Here is a 21,966-nt window from a genome sequence, read left to right as displayed (position 1 = left end):
CTCAAGGTTATTTTAGCAGATATACACTTCTTTTACTGAATGCACCAGTCTTTATGCAACTTTCAAAGCAAGGAGCAAGAAAGGTGAGGTAGCCAGCTGGGCTGCTGGAGTATATTTTTCAACCCAACATCGATTACAGAAGATATTCAATCAGATTGAGATTGTAACTATCTCTCCTTCTTCTTCTCATGTGGATCACATTTGCTCAGGACTAGTTGTATTAGGCAAATGCCTTACCAACACATGACATGGGCATGGTACCATCAGCACATGATATTTAACTCATTTCTTGGGTTCGAATCTTGAGCCCTAGTAGCTGACTATCACTGCGACCTAGGTAGCTCAACAAAAAAGGTTATTAGAACATTACACATTTACTTGTTCACTTTTTCATATTTTCATCATGTGCATTGCATGTGCTTCTGTATTTCTATACTGAATTAATATACATGCCACCATCCCCACCCCCCAAACCCTCAAACTGCATCCAGAACAAAATTGAAGTCCTTAATTTAGAATTTTTGGTTGAGGTGTTGCTGCACATGCATTGATAACCAGCTCATATCAATTCCTGTTAGAGTTTTAGAATCTTCTAATGAAAATTTTTTGTTTCATCTGTATGAACATACAATACCAAATCTGTAGCAATCTAATGTGGTGTTTCCCTCTGTCTAGGAACTTGTAGTGACATTGTTATGTGAGATAGATATTTTTGAATTAGGTTTCTTATGTATTTGTATTTGGAATTTTCAATAAATGACTAATGCCTATAAGACATGTCATGCTCTGCTTTATTATATGCTTCACAAGGTATCTGTACCAAATATGAAGAAAAATAAGAAACAAGCAAAGATTAAATTAATTGACATGCAAACAAACCTGAACTAAGCATGCAGAGTTTAGATTATGGTATTTGAAAAGAACTTTGATTATTTGGATTAAAAAAAAGAAAATAAGCATACTTATGGAATTCGCTTTTATCATCATGCAACCAAAAGAGTTTTTTACATAAACTGAAGATAACACCAGCTCGAGGTTTAGGTTCTTACTAGTGAAGAGAAAACAATTTAACAATTAGTGACTACTGAATCGATCTGGCCAGCACATGGTAGTCTACCTGCTTGCCAGTATACTGATTAGTATTCCATGGATCACTTTTTGAATATCCCATTAAAAAAGTTAGAGAGTCTAAAAGAAAGGTCTGCAAGATATTTTAGGTATTAATTTTGCTGTAGCTATCAAATCCAGCATCATTTGTTATGTAATTTCTCTGGCCTCATAATTGTTATGGTAATGTATATGTTTTTCTGTTGTTCAAAAAGAAAAAGGAAATTCAGGTGGTGCACTCAATGATTAGAAAACTCAAGTGGCTCAAGGTTACAAGTATGTGTTGGCCTGTATCAGGTTGTACTGTTCTGTTACAGTTGGACGAACATGTCAACAGGTAGGGCTGTTATCAACCAGCTATGGACTAGGTCATGGGAAATGTCTGCTAGATTAAAGTATCCTCAGTCTTAATCTGGTGCAACAAAAATTAAGGGCTCTAGTAATGGCTCTGATCAGTGTTGAGAATTAAAGAAGTCGGCAATGAATATATAGGTAATTTAGATGGGAGTCATTGAATATCAGTAGATGCATCTGTCAACCACATAATAAATAGTATATGAGGGCACATTTTGCTTCATTAGTACTACTACTACAGTTAGACATTGGATCCTAGCATCAAATGATGAGATGAAGTGTTGATGTTTTAAATTTTCCTTGTGATTGCCTAGCCATTGGAGAAACCCAGGTGCCATCGATGACATACTTGAGGTTGTTGTGAAGGAGGAAATATTGCGTAATTCTCTGAAACTTGTACGCGAACAGAAGGTGATTCTACTTGTTCAATCTTCATGCCTGCTTTTATCCTTTTGCATCGATTACAAATGATTTCTGCTTTTACCTTTCTGCGGTTCTAGAATCTTTGATAGATGGACACCTGCTTTAGTATTTAGTACTTTTATTTGCAGAGCTAATGGAGAATTTTCGTATACTAGGTAATGTATCACAGTATGTTTACCTTCCATATAGCTACCTCCTATCGATATCTTTCCGTCGTTGAAGAACAAGTTGCATTTAGAATTCTGTGCATACTAACATGTGACATGCATAAGGATTTCATCAGGGTGGATTTGGTGTGGTTAATGAAAAGACTGAAACTGAACCCGAAATCCCCATTGCTTCCCAAAACGGAAACTGAAACTGAATGGTTTTTGAAATCAAAATCCATAACCACCCCAAAATAAACATAAAACCAAATCGAAATCCAAAAACTGAAAATATTTTAATTTTTTTATTCATTTCAAAAATTTGTATATAAATATCCAGATTAAAGATATCATCTGTAATTTCATATAATTCATACCTACTCAACTAATAAATATGTCTAAAAATAATAACACAACCATCCAACAAACTCAATAATTCTAAAATAATAATGCAACCATCCAACAATCTCAATAATTTTATAATGATTATATAACCATCCAACAAACACAATAATCCAAGTTAAAAACAAGTCCAACTATATCAAACAAAAGAAGTCCAACAAACACAATAATCACATAGAAGAACTGAAGGGAGGGAAAAAAAGCTACCCCTCTAGCCTCTAGGGTTTGTCCATTTTGTCATTGACCCATCTATGGTCTATAGATGGTCCAGATTTAATGCGATAGGGGCTAGGATTTATGCTAAATATAAAGGGTACTCAGAGATAGTGGGTATCTTTGGTTTCGGGTTTGATGTCGAGTTCAATTTCGGGTTCACGTTCGGGTTGGGGAATTTACCAAAACCGAAACTAAAACTGAAATGGTTTTTTATTTTTAAAACTACTGCTGAAACCATCCTCATTTAATTTCGGTTAAAACTGCTCTGTTCGGTTCGGAGATGGGTAAAATATTTGGGTATCCGTCCCCATTGACATCTCTAGACATACATCACACTAGTTTCTGCTTCTCTTCATGAAAAAAATAAGATTATGCTTGGACATGCAAATTCTAGTCCTTTATTTGTTTTTGCCTGTTCCAAAATAATTTCAGGCAATTGTCTTGATCTGCATGATCCTTGAATGTCCATCACTTTCTCCTGGAACCTTTTTGAGTGCTATTGTTTACTTGAAGCTGAGGAACACAACTGTTTTAGATGTTTCAGAATTCTGTTCCAGCTTTTTCTAAAAGGTCAAGAAAGTTTCTATGTTTTCTGTTGTTTTCAGTTCATATAATTATTTGCATTCTAAGATGATGTTATTATGGTACTAGGATTAAATATGTTTGGGTGCTGCTGATTGCCTGCATCTTGCAATAGAAAAGTTCTTTTCCAGCAATTAAATAAGATGGCCATAACACCATAAAAATGGCAACTTAATAACATATATGTGCTGTTTTGGTCAAGAAATCTTACTGAATATTGAAGCTGAAGATCCTTAAGTGATCCATTAACTTACCTAAGTAGTAGAAACCTAACAATGGCTGTTCAAATCCAAAAAGATCAAGAACCCCAAACAGCACAGGCATCAACATTCTGATAGGCTAAATATGGTAGGACTGTTGTAACTCTTTAGTTTAGCATGATAAAGAGAAAAGATCTCTATAGGGTTGGATAGCCTTAGGGGGTGTTTGGTTGGGGGGAGTTGGGGTCTGGAATTGGAATGGAATTGGAATGAAAATGACGGACTCCTATTCCAATTATTTGGTTGGGAGGAGTCTCATTTCGATTTCAATTCTGGAGTGGAATGGGAATGGCCAATCCATCTAAACTCAATTCCTACTCTCCTCTGAGGATTCAAATTTTTGATTCCGTTAAGGGGATGTTTGGTTCACAATTAGAATCGGAATCGGAATGGCCAAATCTCCAAAGCATTTGGTTTGTGATCGAAATCGGAATTAGAAATTTGAATCCTTGGGGGAGAGTAGGAATTGAGTTTTAGATAGATTGGGCCATTCCCATTCCGTCCCAGATTTGGAATCAGAATGGGACTCCTCCCAATCAAATGGTTGGAATGGGAGTCACTCATTTCCATTTCGATTCCAGACCCCAACCCCCAACCGAACACTTCCTAAATGTTTTTCAATTGCAAAAAGATTGAAAGAAATAGGAAATGGGTATGTGAAAACCTTCAATAACCCAATACAAGATAAAAGAATTCGAAAGGAGTCTGGATGTAGGTGGAAACCTAAATACATGCCGAAGAACTTGAAACTAAATGGACGGCACAAGTGCGCGACAGATATCCAGTACACCACAATGATATGAACTTGGGGCTCGACAATGATGGGAGAAGACTGAGAACATCCTTTCTTTTTTTTTTTTTTTTTTTGAGAAAAGGGCCGGGGGGGGGGGGTGGGAAAGTCTAGGAGAAAATTTCCTAACAAAGAAATGATAGAGATCACTTGCTTCTTCAGATTCTCTTCATTAAATTCGCTTAAACATTGAAAAAAGCAGGGTGGTGGGTGAAAATTTCTTAGCAAATAAATGATAGAGATCTCATATTTGTTCAGATTCTTTTCATAAAATTTGTGTAAAAATGGAAAAAGCAGGGTGGGGATAAGGGTGTAGGAGAAAATTTCCTAGCAAATAAATGATAGACATCTTATTTGCTCAGATTCTATTCATGAGTTTCACTTAAAAATAGAAAAAGCAGGGTGGGGATTGGAGAGCCAAAATTCCTTAGAAAATAATGATAGAGATTTCAGGCTTGTCCAGAATAACCTTGTTTACTTCAACCATCTTAAGATGGTTTTTGGGAGAAAGCACTATAAAGTTTTTTGAGTGTCATTCAGCAATAGGGGAAGACTCAGATGGGGATGCTTGGTGAAGTTTAATAACTCAGCCTTGTAAAGACACCAGCTCCACATGACAAACTGTACTCCCACATGATAATACCCTAGATCACCATCAACAACAGCTAGAGCAAAGACAATGAAAAATTAAAGAGAAAAATAACAAGAAATGAAAAGAGATCACTAAGAACCACCAAAGCCTTTAGGCTAATTCTTAACAATTGCTTGATTTATGGCCTATGATGCATTGAAATAAAAGAAGCAAAATGACTCATCTCTCCCTAAACTTAACAAGAAAGAACAGAAAAGAAAAAGAAATCTGAGGTGGCTAATCCTTGATTATTTCAAAAACCAAGCAAAGAAACCTCTGAGAAAAAAGGATCATTAAACTAGAAAAGCCATTATTCGTTGATCCTGAAGGCAAGGTTGGTTTGCAATGAACCCCTAAAATTTTTCCAGGGAATAGTAAGACTTTCATGCTGCATCTTTTGCTGGCAAATTAGCCCACTGTTCAAGGACTTCAGTCAATGCTAAATTTTTGTGCTTCACTGGCTGGCGTCCAGCCTAAAGGCTTATTATCCAAAAGAAAAAAGCAGAAAAGGATGCAATGCTGCCACATCTTTGGTCTAGAGAAGCATGCAGCTCGAGTGATTTTGTGATTTTCCCATGGGGACTTGTATCTGGTACATGACTTTGTTCAAAAAGACAGTTGCCCAACTTCTTTTTCAAGCATGGTCTTTGGAATATCCAAAGTATCTTGGTCTCTTTTCGAAGATTAAAATAATATGCAAAAAAACCTGATATTCTATAGTCTTGGGGGTGTGCTGCATTTAGTATTATTTTCGGAAATAAGGCTGATAGCCTGCGGCCATAATAGACTGACACCTTGTGAACAAGACACTACAATACAGCTTAAGCTGTAGATTTATTCTTTTGAATTTGACAATATATAATTATCAACAATTTTATATAAAGATCAACATATGTAGATGAAGATCACTGTTATTTATGGCAGTAGCATAGTAGGCTTATTTTATTTTTCACTTCTATGTCTTATTTGTATATGTCCATTATGCTAAGTCATTTGTACACGTCTCTATAAATATTAATATAACTCTCGAGAGAGGTGCATTGCTTTTACCCATATTTTTTATGGTATCAGAACCAAAATTCTAATCCTAGGGTAAGCTACTGCCATAAGTGATCATCTCTCGTGGATCCTCTATCATTGATTACTCTCTTTCTTTCATTCTCTTTTCTTTCACATACCCATACCCAATCTCTGGTGGATCCATATATCCATCATCAAACCTCTTTTCTTTCACATTATTTTCTCATTTTTACTGCATGCTACAGTACCACTACTATACTGTCGCAATAGTACTATTGTAGTACCAGTCTGTTACAGTTAATCCTGCTACAGTACCAACCATCAATTTTTGATGCAACCTTTATTCTGTCATCTTACAACAAACTTATGATAGCTAGTGTATCTTCACTACTTCTGATGTCAACATCAAAATCTTGGTCCCAATTGAACCCACCAACACCTTCTATCTTGTTTGGAAACAAGTATTTTTGAACGTGCTTGAAAGTTTTGGAGTCTTCTCACATGTAAATGGCATGGAAATCGATTCTTCTCAAATAATGGAGGGAACCGGTAACAAGTTTTGGTCAATCCAGCCTACTCTACTTGGAAGAAAGAAGATACAACTATACTGTCTTAGATTAACGTGTCATTGTCTCAGAGCATTTTATAGATGGTGATATCTACTTCACCAAAGACAGCGTGCAAGGTCTAGATGGTGATTGAGGCATGTTTCTTAGATAAAACTTCATCCACCGCATTCTCTCTCAGGTTGGAACTTCAGAACATAAAGAAGGGAACAATGAGCATGATCGAGTATATATAGAAGGTCAAGGCTATCGAAGATGCCCTCGATGCAATTGGAGAAGATGAGTCAGATCATAATCTTGTGATGACTGTTCTTTTAGGGCTTCCAAAAGAATATTGAGGATTTGTGAGTGCATTGAACACTCACCGAACTAAGCCCACCTTCGATCAACTCCGTCCTCACCTTATGCAGGAGATCGAAGTACAAAGGAGAAGTCATCATCCCGCAAACTCATCACTGGATGCCAATGCCTTTTATGCCAATTGAGGTCGAGGAAATCAAGAAGGTTGTGGAGGTAGATCTCGTGGAGACCACAGACAGAGAGGAAGTCGTGGATAGCTGTATGGTCGAGGATCTCCGAGCGTATATCCTTCACAACCGTTTTCATATAATCTCAAATTTTTCCTAATTTTTTTCCACAACCATAGATGCAAAACCAGCCATCGACTCTACCACATCAGCCGACATCCTCTTCATTACCACGCACTGGAGTGCAGTGCCAGGTATGTGGCAAATTCAATCATATTGCTCTTCAGTGCAGATAGAGGTTTAATCACGTCTTTTTCTTTGACAATCTTCCATAAATTTTTGTGGCGATGATGTTAGATGTATGTCCTAGAAGTCAATCTGACTGACACATTTATTCTTTTTAAGACATTTGTACTTAACTTTATTATTTAATAATAAGATTGGATAGTTTAATTTCATTCATGTAGTGTATGTATCCATAAATCATCCAGAGAATTAAGAAAATATAGTGTATGTATCCATAAATCATCCAGAGAATTAAGAAAATGATGACATTTATTCTCAAGAATTGAGAATTTGAGGCATGTGTCATTGGTGATTAATTCTTAAATTGCTTTCGATGTGTCATGGGGATGGTGATTGATCTGATAAGATTAGTGCACGGATTAATTTTCTTCGGATAGACGAGTCTCAAGTATACAGTGTGAGACACTGAGCGAGAGTGCAAGTGGTTGTTAGAGAATAAAGATACCGAGCGTGATCAACACGAGAAGTCATTTAGATTCTACTCACTTGTCAGTGACTTTCTCGATGCTGTAATAGTGTGACTGATTTTTTGACCTATGGTATCTTAGCTATTCACAATGAAATTGCTGTAGTTTGACTGTACATACACTTGATCTTTAACCATTCAGATCTTTGCGGTGCAGATTGGTTGCAGTAGATTCGTTGGAATAGGATGTGCATCTAGATGGAATCTATCGATTTTAATAGATAAAGAGTAGTCTTATGTAATTTACGAGACTGAGTTTCAAAGATTATGGCCATGAGTGTGAATAATGAAAAAAAATTTCAGAAGATTTTACAGTATAAACTCGAGTCGAATAAATCTTACATATGACAGATGATGGGTTTGATGAGTTTTTAATAACTTTCATCTTGTCGGAACTCATGATAGTAGAATTGTATCACACGGTAACTACACTTAGAGGTTCAATACCTTCTATTTTGCTGGATTGCTATGATGTACTGCTAGCATCACTGGTGGATTATAAGACCAACGAGAATTATTTTGATGGTCAATATTTTCAATTGGTAAGTTGGAATTGTTCTAATCCATTGAAAGGAGTTTCAATGATATTCATGATGGAAATTACAATATTTCTCACTATCAGACAGAATAGAACCTATGAGATCACACATATAAGAGGTTCTGACTGATCGAATAGTTTAATTGCAATTTTGAATTGCATAACGATTCAATTATCAATTTTATTGATGATTGGACTAATTTGTAAAAATTACAAGAGAGGATTTGCTAAGAGTTAGTGAGTTAAAGGAGGACTTATTTATAATTGTTGCTAGATTATTTGATTTGATCAAATAATTGGGGTTGAATCTTAGTCAAATTAAATTGGGATTTAATTTGATTGGATTTGATCCGAGTTTGAGTCAGATTGGGTTTCACAAGTCTAAAATGATTTGAACCAGAAATGGAACCATGCCCCATGAGAAGGATTCACGCTAAAGGGAATCACGTTGGTTTCATTTTTGCATGAAGATGAGGTGCACATAAGATGTGACGCCCAAAGAAAGGAAGAGTTTCTTCATGGACTCTTATCCTCACAAACCCTAGGAGATGTGGTTTAAAAAGGGGATAAGAGGGGCACCTCCTTATCCCATCTCAACGTGTGGAGTGTGAAAAACAAGAGAAGGGCGGTGTGAGGATGTTGTTGGTGCATGAAAAGAAAGAAAGAAAAGGGGCATGGGGTTTGGTTGTTGGACCCCTCACCTCTCTCCCTCTCTCTATTCCACACTCCAAGGTATTGGACGCCCTCTCTTTTTGGTTCAAGAGTTGGACGGCTCTCTTTCCTCCTTTTCTCTCCACAGATGTCTAAGAGTTGGATAAAAGAAAAGATATTTGATCTCTTGTATCTTCCTCCTCTAGTCTCTCTTTTGTTCTTTAAGAAGAGAAGAAAAGAGAAAAAAAGATTCGACAATCCAAGGAGGTTCTCTGCAAGGGAGCTAGCATTCCGGTGAGATCGGGATCTCCTGATTAGATCAATCTTATGTGGATACCTGTAGAGGCCGGACGCGTGTGCAGCTTCAATGGAACCTTGAAGACATCCATAGATCATTGGATCGCTACGCAAGGTGAAGATCAGATCTTCCTCTTTCGTTTTATAATTTCAGATCTAAATCTCATCTCTCATATGAAGATCGTGTTAGGTATTTTTGAAGATGAGATCTTATGCATGCTTTTCTAATTAAAAGAGTTTTAATCTGTATTAATTCTGCTGTATTCTTGTTTTAAAATCTGCATGCATGAAAAACGTCGGGCTTTCTAACACGTGAACCTTCATGAATCCCCTGAGGAGGTCTGGTATCTTGACACCGGTGCTTCTAATCATATGACATCAGATTCAGATATGCTTTTGATTTCTAAGCCATATAGTGGAAGAGATAGAATTTTTGCTAGTAATGGTCACAACTAATTTCTATTGCAAAAACTAGTGAAATAAAATTGAATACTCCTACTCAATCTTTTGATTTAAAAAATGTTCTCATTATTCCTTATATAAAATGCAACTTGTTTCTGTTCGTTAGTTTTGTCGTGACAATAACTCAATATTCAAATTTGACTCAACTAGTTTTTTTGTGAGGGACAAAGGAAACCAGGATGGAGTTTTTATGATGCAGTAGTTCAGAAACGTTATTTTATTCTTTATTTTCGAGAGTTGAAAGCATAGGGAATAAGACAAAATCTGTTTTGGTTGCTTCGACACTAGCAGGATCTTTGGCATAGGAGGTTAGGCCATTTGAGTTAATTGATTTTGTCTAAATTTATGAAAGAGAATAATGTGCCCTTTGAATTTGGAATAAATTTATCTCATTGCAATACATGTCATATTGGCAAATATGTGAAACTTTTCTTTAATGAATTTGAGTTCTTTTCAACTGATTATTTTGATGTATGGCAAGCACTTATTAGTTCTATTTTTGGTTTCAAGTATTATGTTCTGTTTGTGGATGATTATTCTCGCTATTCATGGATAATTTATTAAAATTCAAGCAGAGGTGTTTGACAAATTTCTTGAATTTAAGGCTTTAGTTGAGAATGTCTTTTAATAGAAAATTAAATCTTTCTAGTCTGATGGAGGAAGAGTATGATAATAAAAAATTTCTTTATTTTGTAAATGTGGTATAATTCACCAAATTGTCTACATACACTACAACAAAATGGGACAGCTCGACGAAAATATGGATACATTATTAATATTGTGAGAACCAAAGATTCAGATTCCAACAGGACGTCCACAGGGCATCGGGACAGGATACTATCCCATGTATTGGGATAGACCATTTCACTAGCATCCCAGCATCCCAATCGGGATGCCTTGAGACATCCTATGTCCCAAGTGTCGGGACGGGCGAGACGGTGGTGCGTCCCATTTCATGCAAAAATCGGAACAGCTCTGTCCCACGAGATTTAAAATTTGGTTAGAACTATACTTTTTCAATCTTGCATGCCTGCTAGGATTTGGGTTGATCCGATTCAAATTGCTGTTTTTCTCATTAATCATGCTCTCTATCACTATTTTAAAGGGCAAATCACCTTACCATGTCTTGTATGGCTATCCTCGTCAAGTAATCAGTTCCTAACAGGATGTCTCGTGGGACATCTGGATAGGGTAACGTCCCATGTGTCGGGACAGAGCTGTCTCGCTAGCATTCTAGCATCTTAATTGGGATGTGTCGGGACATCCTCTGTCCCAAGTGTCGGGACGAGACGGACGGCAGCGCATCCTGTTCATAAAAAAATCGGGACAGTCCTATCCCATGGGATTTGAAATCTTGCTCCTTATGACTTGCAACTTTTGAAGATATTCAGATGCTTGTGCTATCTAATCTCTAGGACATTATCGATCATAAGCTTTCTCCTTGGTCTTTATCTTGTGTTTATTTGAAATTTCTGATAAACACAAAGGATTTCGATGTCTTTATTCAAGTACCTGTAAAGTTTATATTTTTCAGTATGTTACATTCATTGAATCCGTTTTTCCGTACTCTTATCTCTCCAAATTTATTGACTTTGCACATTCTCATTCAAATTTTCAATTGTTTCAACTTTCAAGATTTTTTGTCAAATCCACCTTTGTTAGGTAGTGATCCCTCTATCCTCGAAGCAATCTCATAATTTGATTTTCTTCCTAATAATAATTCTGCTTTGAATTCTTTTGGGTACTTTACTCCTAATATTTCAGTGGATTCCTCACGATTGGAAGGACTGCCTGCCAATGATATTTCTACCTCTCTAACTAGGACTCAGACACATGCCTCGTCTGACGATCCGAAACAACTTCGTATCTATATTAGAAGATCTCGTCTTCCAAATCTAAAACTGAAACCCCAATCCAGTCGAAACACATCGAGCCTGCACTCCCAAATCGGACCGGTCCACAACAAGGGACTGATCCCTTGCTCGGATCGGTTGAGACTGATCCGGTTGTTGAGATCGGTTCTTCTATGTGATCGAGCTGCCACCCTCGTCTATATCCTTCGTCGCTCCCGTGTTGTCTTCTATTTGCGCCTATCCTATGCTCATGAGATCACTTGTCTGAAAGTGAGATATATCCTCTTCCCTCCTGGCTTCTATATCTTCTACTTTACCTACCGAATCTAACTCTTTTTTGAAGCCTTTCAACGGTGATTAAAATCTCGGCGGGATGGGGGCGTCCTGGTTGTCCTATCCCATTCCTTTGGAATTTGGCACCAAGGACAAGTGCGGGACCTCGAAATGCATTTCTGACCTTCATCTTGATTGGATCAAATGCCGATACGACCATCCTTATCGTGCCCTAACTTTTTCTTTTCTTCTGCCGAATGTCGATGATGCTTTGAAGTTCGAACGACTCATTGATCCTCAGGAGAAGAAGAATTAAGGAAAAGGGAGTATTGATCTTTCTTTTTTTGTTGGTACGTCAGCGTCGGTGTCGGCATCATCGCTGGAGGGAGCATGGGCTTTGCCCTTCGATTTTGGTATTTCAAGAGCAGAGCATGCAAGTGGGAGGACAGCTCGGGAAGGAGAAGGGAGGAGAGGGGAGAGAGGAAGCAGGCCGTCGGATTTTCTGACGTGGAGTGTCGGAGCCAATTGGGAGGGAGGAGAGAGGACCGCACGGGAAGGAAAGAGGTTTCTGGGCCTTCGGGCTCTGCTTTGGATTTCTCCCATGGGTTATGCGATGCGATCCATTCGATCTTGTCCGTTTAATCGCATCCATAGGCCACACTGACACGGTGTGATTGAGCCCATGTTTTCTCCTGGCCTGAGCGTCGTGCCCACAGGACCCACATAGTTGCTCCGATTGTGACATGCCTGTGACTCTGTTCAAAAATTGCGCCCACAGCTCTAAAAGCAGTCCTTCTGTCCTACGATTGTAACCTAAAAAAACATTCCTATGAATGTATCGTATTCATGTTTTAAGGCTTTGAGCCTTTGACTTCATTCTCGTCCACACAGCTTTCGAAGTACTCCTATCGAAAGAGATCATGGGAGTAATTTTGTTGGATAAATCTGCACAGCCGACATACGAAGGAGAGAGTCTTTTAAAAAAATATTGACGAGACTTTCGCATGGCCGACACTCGGCACTCGGCAAAATTTGAATTTTTGAAATAATGGTCCATCTATTAACGCATGGTCAGGTGCTGCCTAGGCCAAGGTTCCTATCCTATATATTTCTTGAAATCGGGCAACTCATATTCACCCTTAGTGCCTTACCTTAGAAGTATGAGGAAGGGAGAAAGAGTCAGAGGATTGCTCAGTCTCTAGTCACCATTCCCAGTGAAACCGATGGGACTCACCAGCGATATTCCCACTCCCACCGATTTTGCAAGATCCATATGAGGGTGGAAATGGTCAGAGTTTGCTTCTGTTTAAGTGGTTGGATTAAATGAGGTACTTTAAATGTTCAAAATATTGTTAGTACCAGCTATTTTGCGGCAATTATGTTAGAAAGACTTGCTGGTATCTATTGAAGATGTGTACAATATGTTCATGAGTATTGCTTTTATTAATCAATTATCCTCAAGTGCAGAGTTATCTCATGTTTGAAGATGCTCATAAATATATTGGAATATCTATGAAGGAAGAGATTGGGATTTGTAAATTCACCTTTACACTAGTTTCTATTGTCAAATGATGAAAACCACCTATTTAGCTGAAAGAAAAATGGAAAAAAAAATCTTGAGACATCTGCTTTCTACCATCTAAATGTTGGTAGCTACCTCTTAACAGAAAATGCAATTCTGGTTTGTCATAAGGAAGACTCCAAGTTTGCAATCTTAGTTTGTTCCTGCTAAGGAGGTAGATAATTGCACTGAATTTTGTTTTTCTTATAATTGCCTCTTTTTCTTCTTTACCTGCTCTGATCCTTTGCTCTTCTTTTTGCTATGGCTTGATGGTTTATGCTGCATAATTGATTTTTTTCAGATTAATGAAGAGAATCACACTTCTGTAATTTTTATTCCTGTCTCTTGTTCGTAGTTCATTATATTTCAGATTGTTAGTTAGGCCCAGTTTGCTAATTACATCTTTTGCAAATGTTCAGTTTCTTCAGATTCCTTTTTCATATTAAAAATTTATGGTTCCTATATTCTTGTTTTGACCATGATTTTTGCTGATAGCTTATAGATTTTCTTAGCATCTTGCTATATAGAAATAATAAAGGAGAATTCTTTTTTTTTTCTTTTTTTTTTTTTTTTCACTTAGGAGGCTTCCCCCCCCCCACACACCCCCCACAATTCAACCTGCTTTAGAAATGTTTGTTGATAAACCCTTTAGGAATTTGACTTGCAATACAAAAGTATTTATCGTGAACATCTTGAAAATGTTCTTATATGCTATAGAATTAAGCAGCAACAAATTTGTGGTAAGTCTTGTGAGGTGGCTGTATCCAAGAAAGAAATATTTATGTAAAAAATTAATTGCCAACAGCTTATGTAAAGCTTTCATCTCTATTTATGACTTCATTTGGGAGGTAAAAAAATAATGAGGAATAGGATATAGATTTTACATCACAAATCGGAAGCTCAGGGATTTTACATCACAAATCCATCTCTTTTTTCAGGTTGTTCATGCATTTTGTTTGGCAGATTTCTCATGCTTCAGTTTATTACAACTTTCATAGAACTCTTTAGCTCTGAAACTTCAGTACCATGTGAGATATAAATTTATCATCTCTTCTTTTGCACTTTGAGGTGATTTAAATTTTAAACTAAAAGCATTGTTATTGAGCTCACAAGTGAAAACTATAATCAATCCAGGCTATAAGACGGAGGAAACTGCTTATTAAACGATAGATACAACAGGTATAAGAGGCAGACTTGAAGTTCTAAGTACTTATAATTATTAATTTCATGATTTTTTTAAAGTAGATGGAGTCCGACAGCAAGCAATAGGACCTGGATATTGGGTGGCAGTTTGGAAAAATGGATAAGGATCGGGATCAATGGAAATATAATTACTTTGGGTTGAAAAATAGAGGTGGAGTCATTTGATTAAAGCAACACTTGGTGGATGGCTTTAGTGATGTCAAGAAGTGTCCAAAGATATCCGTAGAGGTTCAAACGATGATGAGGGTGCATCTGCAGAAAGGAAAGGAGGCGAATATAGCATCCAAATCTCGAAGGGAAGCATTTGATCGTTGAACATCTCAATCATATGTTCCCCTAAACGTAGATGATGATGTTGATTATTTTGATTTAGATGATTTAGAGGTAGCTCATCTACAAGAGGCTATTAGGGCCTCCAGACATGACCGATGGCAACATGAGGAGGTATCGAGACAGAGCACAGTTTGGATGCTCTCAATTTGAGAAGGGTGGTGGTTCTGGTGCAGAAAGTCAGTCCAAATATTGATCCTCCTATATTTTATAAGATACATGAACCATATTTGCAACAGTAAGTCGCAGATATTAAATCTTCAATTGAAAGTTATAAAAGGGAGTGGAACATTTATTGGGTGACATTGATGTGTGATGGTTAGTTTGGGCCTATTAGGAAGAATATTATCAACTTTCTAGTCTATTATGATAGGATAACCATCTTTTATACTTCAGTTGATGCTTCAGACAATATATATGACTCTAATTATATTTTGGGCTTGACGAGGGATGTAGTTAATGAGATTGGTGAAGAGTATATCGTCCAAGTGGTCACAAACAATGGGGCAAACTACATGAAAGTAGGAAAGATTCTGATGCTGGAAAGGCAACATTTATGCTGGACCTCTTGTGCAGCACATTATATAGATCTGATGATGAAGCATATCAGGCAGTTATCTAAGATAAAATCCGTAGTAGATAGTGGACAAGTAGTATTGAAATACATCTACAATCACACATGGGTTCTTGCTCCTATGAGAAAACTTGTACAAAGGGAGCTACTTAGGCCGGGTTGACAAGATTTACCACTAATTACATAACATTGAAGGGCTTTCTTGATTATTAGCTTAGTTTGAGGGTTATGATGACTTCTGATGAATGGAGGGCTTTCAAATATGTAAGGACTAATGATGGATGACGTGTTGAGGGTATTATATTGAGTAATGATTTTTGACATAGGTGCTTTAAGGTAGTTAAGATAGTACAGCCCTTGTATGTAGTGCTATGGATAGTAGATACTGAGAAGTTTCCTCAGATGAGCATATATATTCCAAGATGTCTGCCTGCAAAGAAGATATTATAGCCGCAGTAGGATAGAAGAAAGTAGCACCATATTTGCATATCATTAAGGATAGATGAGATACTCAAATGGAGAAGGAATTATACTTAGCAGGTAAAATTTGTTTGAATCTCATCTCTCACTTATTCTTTATGGAATAAGCTATGAATATCTTTGTTCTTAATCAATATTGTTCTTATTTCTTGTACAGCTTATTATTTAAATCCTAAATATCAGTATGACCAGAATATTATCTTAGATGAGGAACTTCTGATGGTCTGAAGAATGTAATGTGTAGGCTAGAAAGTGATCTGGACTTGGCTGCAGAAGCTATAAGTAATAATAAAAGAGTAGATGCCTATCATAATAAGATTGTTGGTATATTTTTGAATTATATTAATTTATTAAAATTTAATGACCTTCAATGAGAAGTCTCTATTGATTGGGCAGGAAAAAAATTTTCGAGAGAGGAAATGGAGCTTTGGAGAGCAATGAGCGCATAAATCCATATCTAAAATGTCACCAAGTGTAAATATGGGATTATTATTTATTGTCTTTACATCTATGTATAGTTGAGGACTTAAACATTTATATACATATGTATTATTTGAATGTAGGGGAGTGGTGGGTCTAGTGGGCACATTTGCACCAAATCTAAGAAAGTTTGCTATTTGAATTCTAACACATACTATCTCATCAAATGGATGCGAGCGCAATTGGAGTACATTTATCTTGATCCAATTGTTTAACCTTACAAAGATTAAGAGATCTAGTTTTTGTCCACTATAATATGAGGTAGAAGCTTAAGTATATCAACAAAAAGAAAGCTCAGATAAGATGATCCATTTGAGGACTTTGTCTATAATGAGGATCCTATATTGAGCTGGATTGTAGATCAGGAAGCATGGGATCCACTGGTGTTGGATGAGCCAGGAGATCCCTCCGACCATGCAAAACAATAGTGCATGAGGTTGGGGTACAAGATGTGGACTGATGGGCTACCTCTCATTTATCCCCCATTCAGAGTGGAATGCGAGATACTGGTGGAGATGATGGTGGATCAGGTAGCAGGCAATCTAAGGATTCTTATCAACGATTTCATCATGGAATGTTTAGTTTAAGACATTGAACAAAGATCTTCAAAGTTAGATAGGGCATTGGGATTAGTAGTAGAGGTAGGCTAGATCAATAAGGGAGAGATGTACTTGATGAGAGATGTGGAAAATCCAAATCAAAAGGGAAGGCAACAATTGACGCACTAGAGGCAATTAATGATGTGCAAGTTCGAGATGGTGATAGGGAGACATTCGTGTCCTTAGATCCTAGATTGCCTAGATCATCTAATGATAATAGTGATTGATGATAATGATAGCAAGAGTGATGATGGATTTGATGATCATGATGGTCAGGGTGGAGGGGGTGGTGAAGCATATGGATTGGTCTTTTTATTGAAAAAGCGTTTTTCACTTATACTACACAGGATTAGGACCATAGAGCTAGCCCAGGTCTAGATATCAAGACAAGGAGTTGCTAGCCTATAGGAGGGTAAGAAGAATTGTTGTAGGATGTGGCACACAGCTGCATATGTTTTGGATCGTTTTTACGAAGAGTTGAGAATAACTGAGGAACATCGACGTCAGACATATCCGAAGTTTATGGTATGGATGGAGCAAGATGCACTGAGATGTAGGTTGGAATCTGAGCAAGTTAGATCATCATCATCATTAATCAAAATAGGATCTGTTGGAGCATCATATAGCCAAAGTGCATATCATGACCCTTCTCTTTCTACAAAGGATTCAGATGTATACTTCTAATGCTCATATCCTGAAGAGTATTCTTATATGCAGTATCCATCTTTATGTGGATATATTTTCGGACCACGAATTGGTATTATCTCTCATTATCTTAACAAGGATGGGCAGTCTCTTACCTAATATACTATTAAGAGGGCTATTTTGGACAATATCAAATACAAGATGAGCAGTAGGGATGGGCTTAGTATCAAAATTGGCATAACATTTAAGGCTTCGATTATGAGTAGGACCTAGATGTCTATGAGCATCATAGGCATTCCATTTAAAATTAGTAGTAAATTTGATATGTTTATTTTAAACTGATGAATCTATTTTGTGTAATATTGAAATTATTAGCATAGTTATATTTTTATATACAAGTGAGTAAACTCAAGTAGTATATATTGCAGTTTTTTATTAAACTTCGATATTTTTACTTTACCAAATACTTGTGCATGCGTCAATTATGAGAGATTGTTGCTTCGTAATCCAGAAAGGATCTTCAATAATCTAGAAGATTATAATGCATCATAACGTTAGTATTAAATAGAATCGATCTATTACAAATATATTACTTTGGAAGTTCAAATATATTTAAACAATAATAGATCAATAAAATTTTAAGATAAATTCAATATATGTGTCCTAAGTGTGTACCGGGACATCTGATCGGACGGCCATCGAGATGGGGTGAGATGTGGGTTATCCCATTTCGGATGAAAATCGGGATGCCTCGGTCCCATGAGATTTAAAATCTTGCCTTTCAGCATGCAAGTTGGTAACAAATAATGTTGGATGAATATCAAGCGTTACTCTCCAATGCTATCTGGGATCTTGTGCCTTCGGAGCTCTCTGTTAATCTCATTGGCTGTGAGTCTTCAAAGTGAAACAGAAGGTGGATGGCTCTTTGGAGCGCCTCAAGGCTTGATTGGTTGCTCAAGGTTATAAATAGCAATTGGGGATCGACTTCGATGAGATCTTCTATCCGATAGTTAAGTCTACTACTATTCACACTATTCCCTCCGTGGTGTTTTGTACCAGCTCGAATCGGTTGGTACATCCTGTACTATACCGTATCGATGGAGAATCGGTTCGATTCAGGTTGGTTTTTACAAAAATGATCCGAACCGGATCGAATCGATCGGTTCGATACGGTATTAGCCCGATATTGGGCGGTTTGGTCCGTACAGTACTGGTTCAGTCTGGTTTGGCTTGTTTTTTTTGGTCATTGGATGGAATTTTTTTTATTTTTTTATTGTCGGTACGGTCCGATATGATATGTTATAGTACCATACTGATCGGCAATTGACACGGATTGTGGTACGAGTTGCGAACCTTGATCTCCTTTATTGATCTCTTCTAGATGGTCTCTTTGATAGTTAGATGTTAAAAATCCTTTATGGAGTGTTGTCTGAGGTCTACATTAAGCATCGCCTAATTTTGTGCATCCATCCTACCCCCACCATGTTTGTCGCTTGTGGAAGGCTATTTATGGGCTCAAACAGGCACCACATGCCTGATTTCAATGGTTTACCTCTTTTCTTTCTGAGTTGGATATTTAGGGGCATACAGCTGACCTTTCCATGTTTGTGTTTCGTTCTGCACAAGGGATTATTATCCTTTTATTATATGTTGATGATTTTATCATTACTGGTAGCTCCTCTCTATTGGCTTCCTTAATTTTCATCTTGCAGGTTGAGTTTGTTATGAAAGATTTGGGCCCTCTTCACTACTTTTTAGGAGTAGAAGTATCTAATTCGACTCTTGGTGCATTCCTTACTCCACAAAAGTATGCTCATAACCTCCTAGAGTGTTATAGTTTCTCCTCTAACAAGCCGATCTCCACTCTTGTGCTTAACACCAATCTGTCCGCTTACGAAGATCGCTTGCTTGAGGACTCTTACATTTATTATCAGATCGTGGGGGCTTTGCAATATCTTACTTTCACTCGTCCAGACATCTTTATACTGCCAACCTCGTGGCTTAGTTTTTGCATGCTCGTGTGAACTACATTTTTAGGCTGTCAAGCGCATCCTTCGCTACATTCATGGTACTTTGTCATATGAGCTTTAGTTTGCTTAATGTCAGAGTCTATCTTTAGTGGCCTATTTACATGTAGACTGGGCAGGATGTCCCGATACTTGGCACTCTATTTTTGATTTTTGTATCTTTCTGGATCTAAATCTTATTTTTTGGTTTGCTAAGAAATAGTCTATTATATCTTGGTCAAGCTTTGAAGTCGAATATTGCTTTGTCGCATTCACGCTTGCTGAGACCATCTGGATTTGCAGTCTTTTTTGAGATCTTGATATGGCCCTTTTGCAGCCTATTTCTATTTACTGTGACAATTTTTACACTATTTATGTTGTTGCCAATCCGGTTCTTCATGCGGGCACCAAGCACATTGAGCTTGACCATCATTTCCTACGAGAGTTCAAATGGGTGATTTGTCTTTTCTTTACATTTTTTCTGATGAGCAACTTGCTGATATCTTCACGAAGCCATTGTCCACCTTTTGGTTTGCTCTACTTTAATCCAATCTTCATATTGATTGTGGGATGTTCAGATTGTGGGAGGATAATAGAATATTATTGTATTTATGGCATTAGATGTATTTATGACAGTAGTATATTAGGCTTGTTTTATTTTTTACTTCTATGCCTTATTTGTATATATCCATTTATGCTAAATCATCTATACATATCTCTATAAATATTAATATGCGTTTCTTTTATTCATACTTTTCAATAACTAAGAAACTTTTATACAATAGCTCTACTACTATTTTAATATATATATATATATATATATATATATATATATATATATATATCTATGTATGTTTGTACATGTATATGTATGTACATACATATATAGAGTTGTTTACCAAACTAAAGCCTTTGTAAATTTTTTTTTACGAAAATGATGTAACTTTCAACTTATTTACCAAAGTAATGCAAAAGGTAAAAGCGCCATTTGAAATGGCATTTTCTGCCCACCCCTCTATCCAGCATGGCAGCTTACGTGGAACCACACACAAAAAAGAAAAAAAACCACAGGAGCACCATTCCAAATGGCACTTCAAAATGCCATTCCAAATGGCGCTTTTAGGCCGCCTACATGCACTGGTCCCACCTCTGTCAAAAGTCAACTCCATTGTTTTGACAATATATGCAGGCAAAGAAGGGTTTTTTGTTATAAGCTTAATATAGAGAAACTGACCTGATAGTTGTAAGTTTGTGTATAGATGATTAAGATATAGGGTGTGGAGGAAGAGCTTATTGGCTGTCGGGGCTTGCTTATGGGTTGGAGTTGCTGGATGTTGTGTGTTTGGATTATCAGAGGTGGAGTGAGTGGGGTTGAAGGACGGGCAAAGTGGTCGGAGAATGGCGCAAAGTCACTAAGGAGATAAGATCGAGATAGGCACCACATGTGAAGAGTTGCTAGAGCAGTAGTCCCATGGATGGCAGTTTATGAGCCTTATAAATGTGGTAGTTTTTCCAAAGGATGGCCATAGGTTGTGGTGGTTAAGGATAGGATGGTGAGAGGTGGAGGGAATATGGCAAGTTTCAAAGGTATTTGGAGATGGTTCAAATATAGGGTAAAATAATCAAAAATACCTAGTGGATATTTTTTTTTTGGAGTATGTACCCTCAATTGGCATCTTAATGTGACATGTTCCTCCCATACATGGCCAGCATGAATATTTAATCTTGCTGACAAGTGGAGCTAATTTGTGTAAGTTTGTTGCTTGTTATTTCAAGGGATGTAATTGAATTACTCAATAGATTATTATTATTTATATTTTGATTTATATGGCGCTTTTAGTATGGCATTTCCTCCCCCAACCTTTCGAAAGATACTTGAACATCTGTATCCAAACAAAAAAATTCCACAGCATGCTAACATTTGAAATTAACAAGCAACGTTTCTAAACTAATCTCTGATAGAACAACAATTAACAATATAAGATAGAATAAAAATATCAAATAAATAATATCATTTACATATCTACAAAAAGGAATCTAATATACTACAAGTCTAAAAAATGCAATCTAAGTATCATAAGGGCATGGTGGTGCCCATGGTTGCTTAGACCTTCTCAAATAGGTCCTCAATGGTCGCTCCTGCTCCTGTGTCACCTATGATAATCCCTACCCTATATTAATGGATGTCTCGTGGTCATGCAAGGAATAACAGCTGCTGCTTGCCTACAACCTCTACCACGCCTCCGTACTTCATCTTGATGTGTCGGAGCATCTACGA

The 21,966-nt window shown here is 37.1% G+C and overlaps 1 non-coding gene across 1 annotated transcript in view; it reads left to right on the top strand.

The window, feature by feature from the left end:
- LOC105041845 (uncharacterized) overlaps window positions 1–21,966 on the top strand; it is a 46,591-nt gene that overhangs the window by 12,249 nt on the left and 12,376 nt on the right. The window contains exon 7 of the transcript XR_012139750.1: window positions 1,776–1,872. This is a non-coding gene — a transcript (uncharacterized protein). The remainder of the gene's footprint in view (window positions 1–1,775; window positions 1,873–21,966) is intronic.

Source organism: Elaeis guineensis, chromosome 3, assembly GCF_000442705.2.
Source record: "Elaeis guineensis isolate ETL-2024a chromosome 3, EG11, whole genome shotgun sequence".
Classification (NCBI taxonomy): domain Eukaryota; kingdom Viridiplantae; phylum Streptophyta; class Magnoliopsida; order Arecales; family Arecaceae; genus Elaeis; species Elaeis guineensis.
The sequence above is the reverse complement of the archived record's forward strand: the minus strand, read 5'-3'. Positions and strand labels throughout refer to the sequence as shown.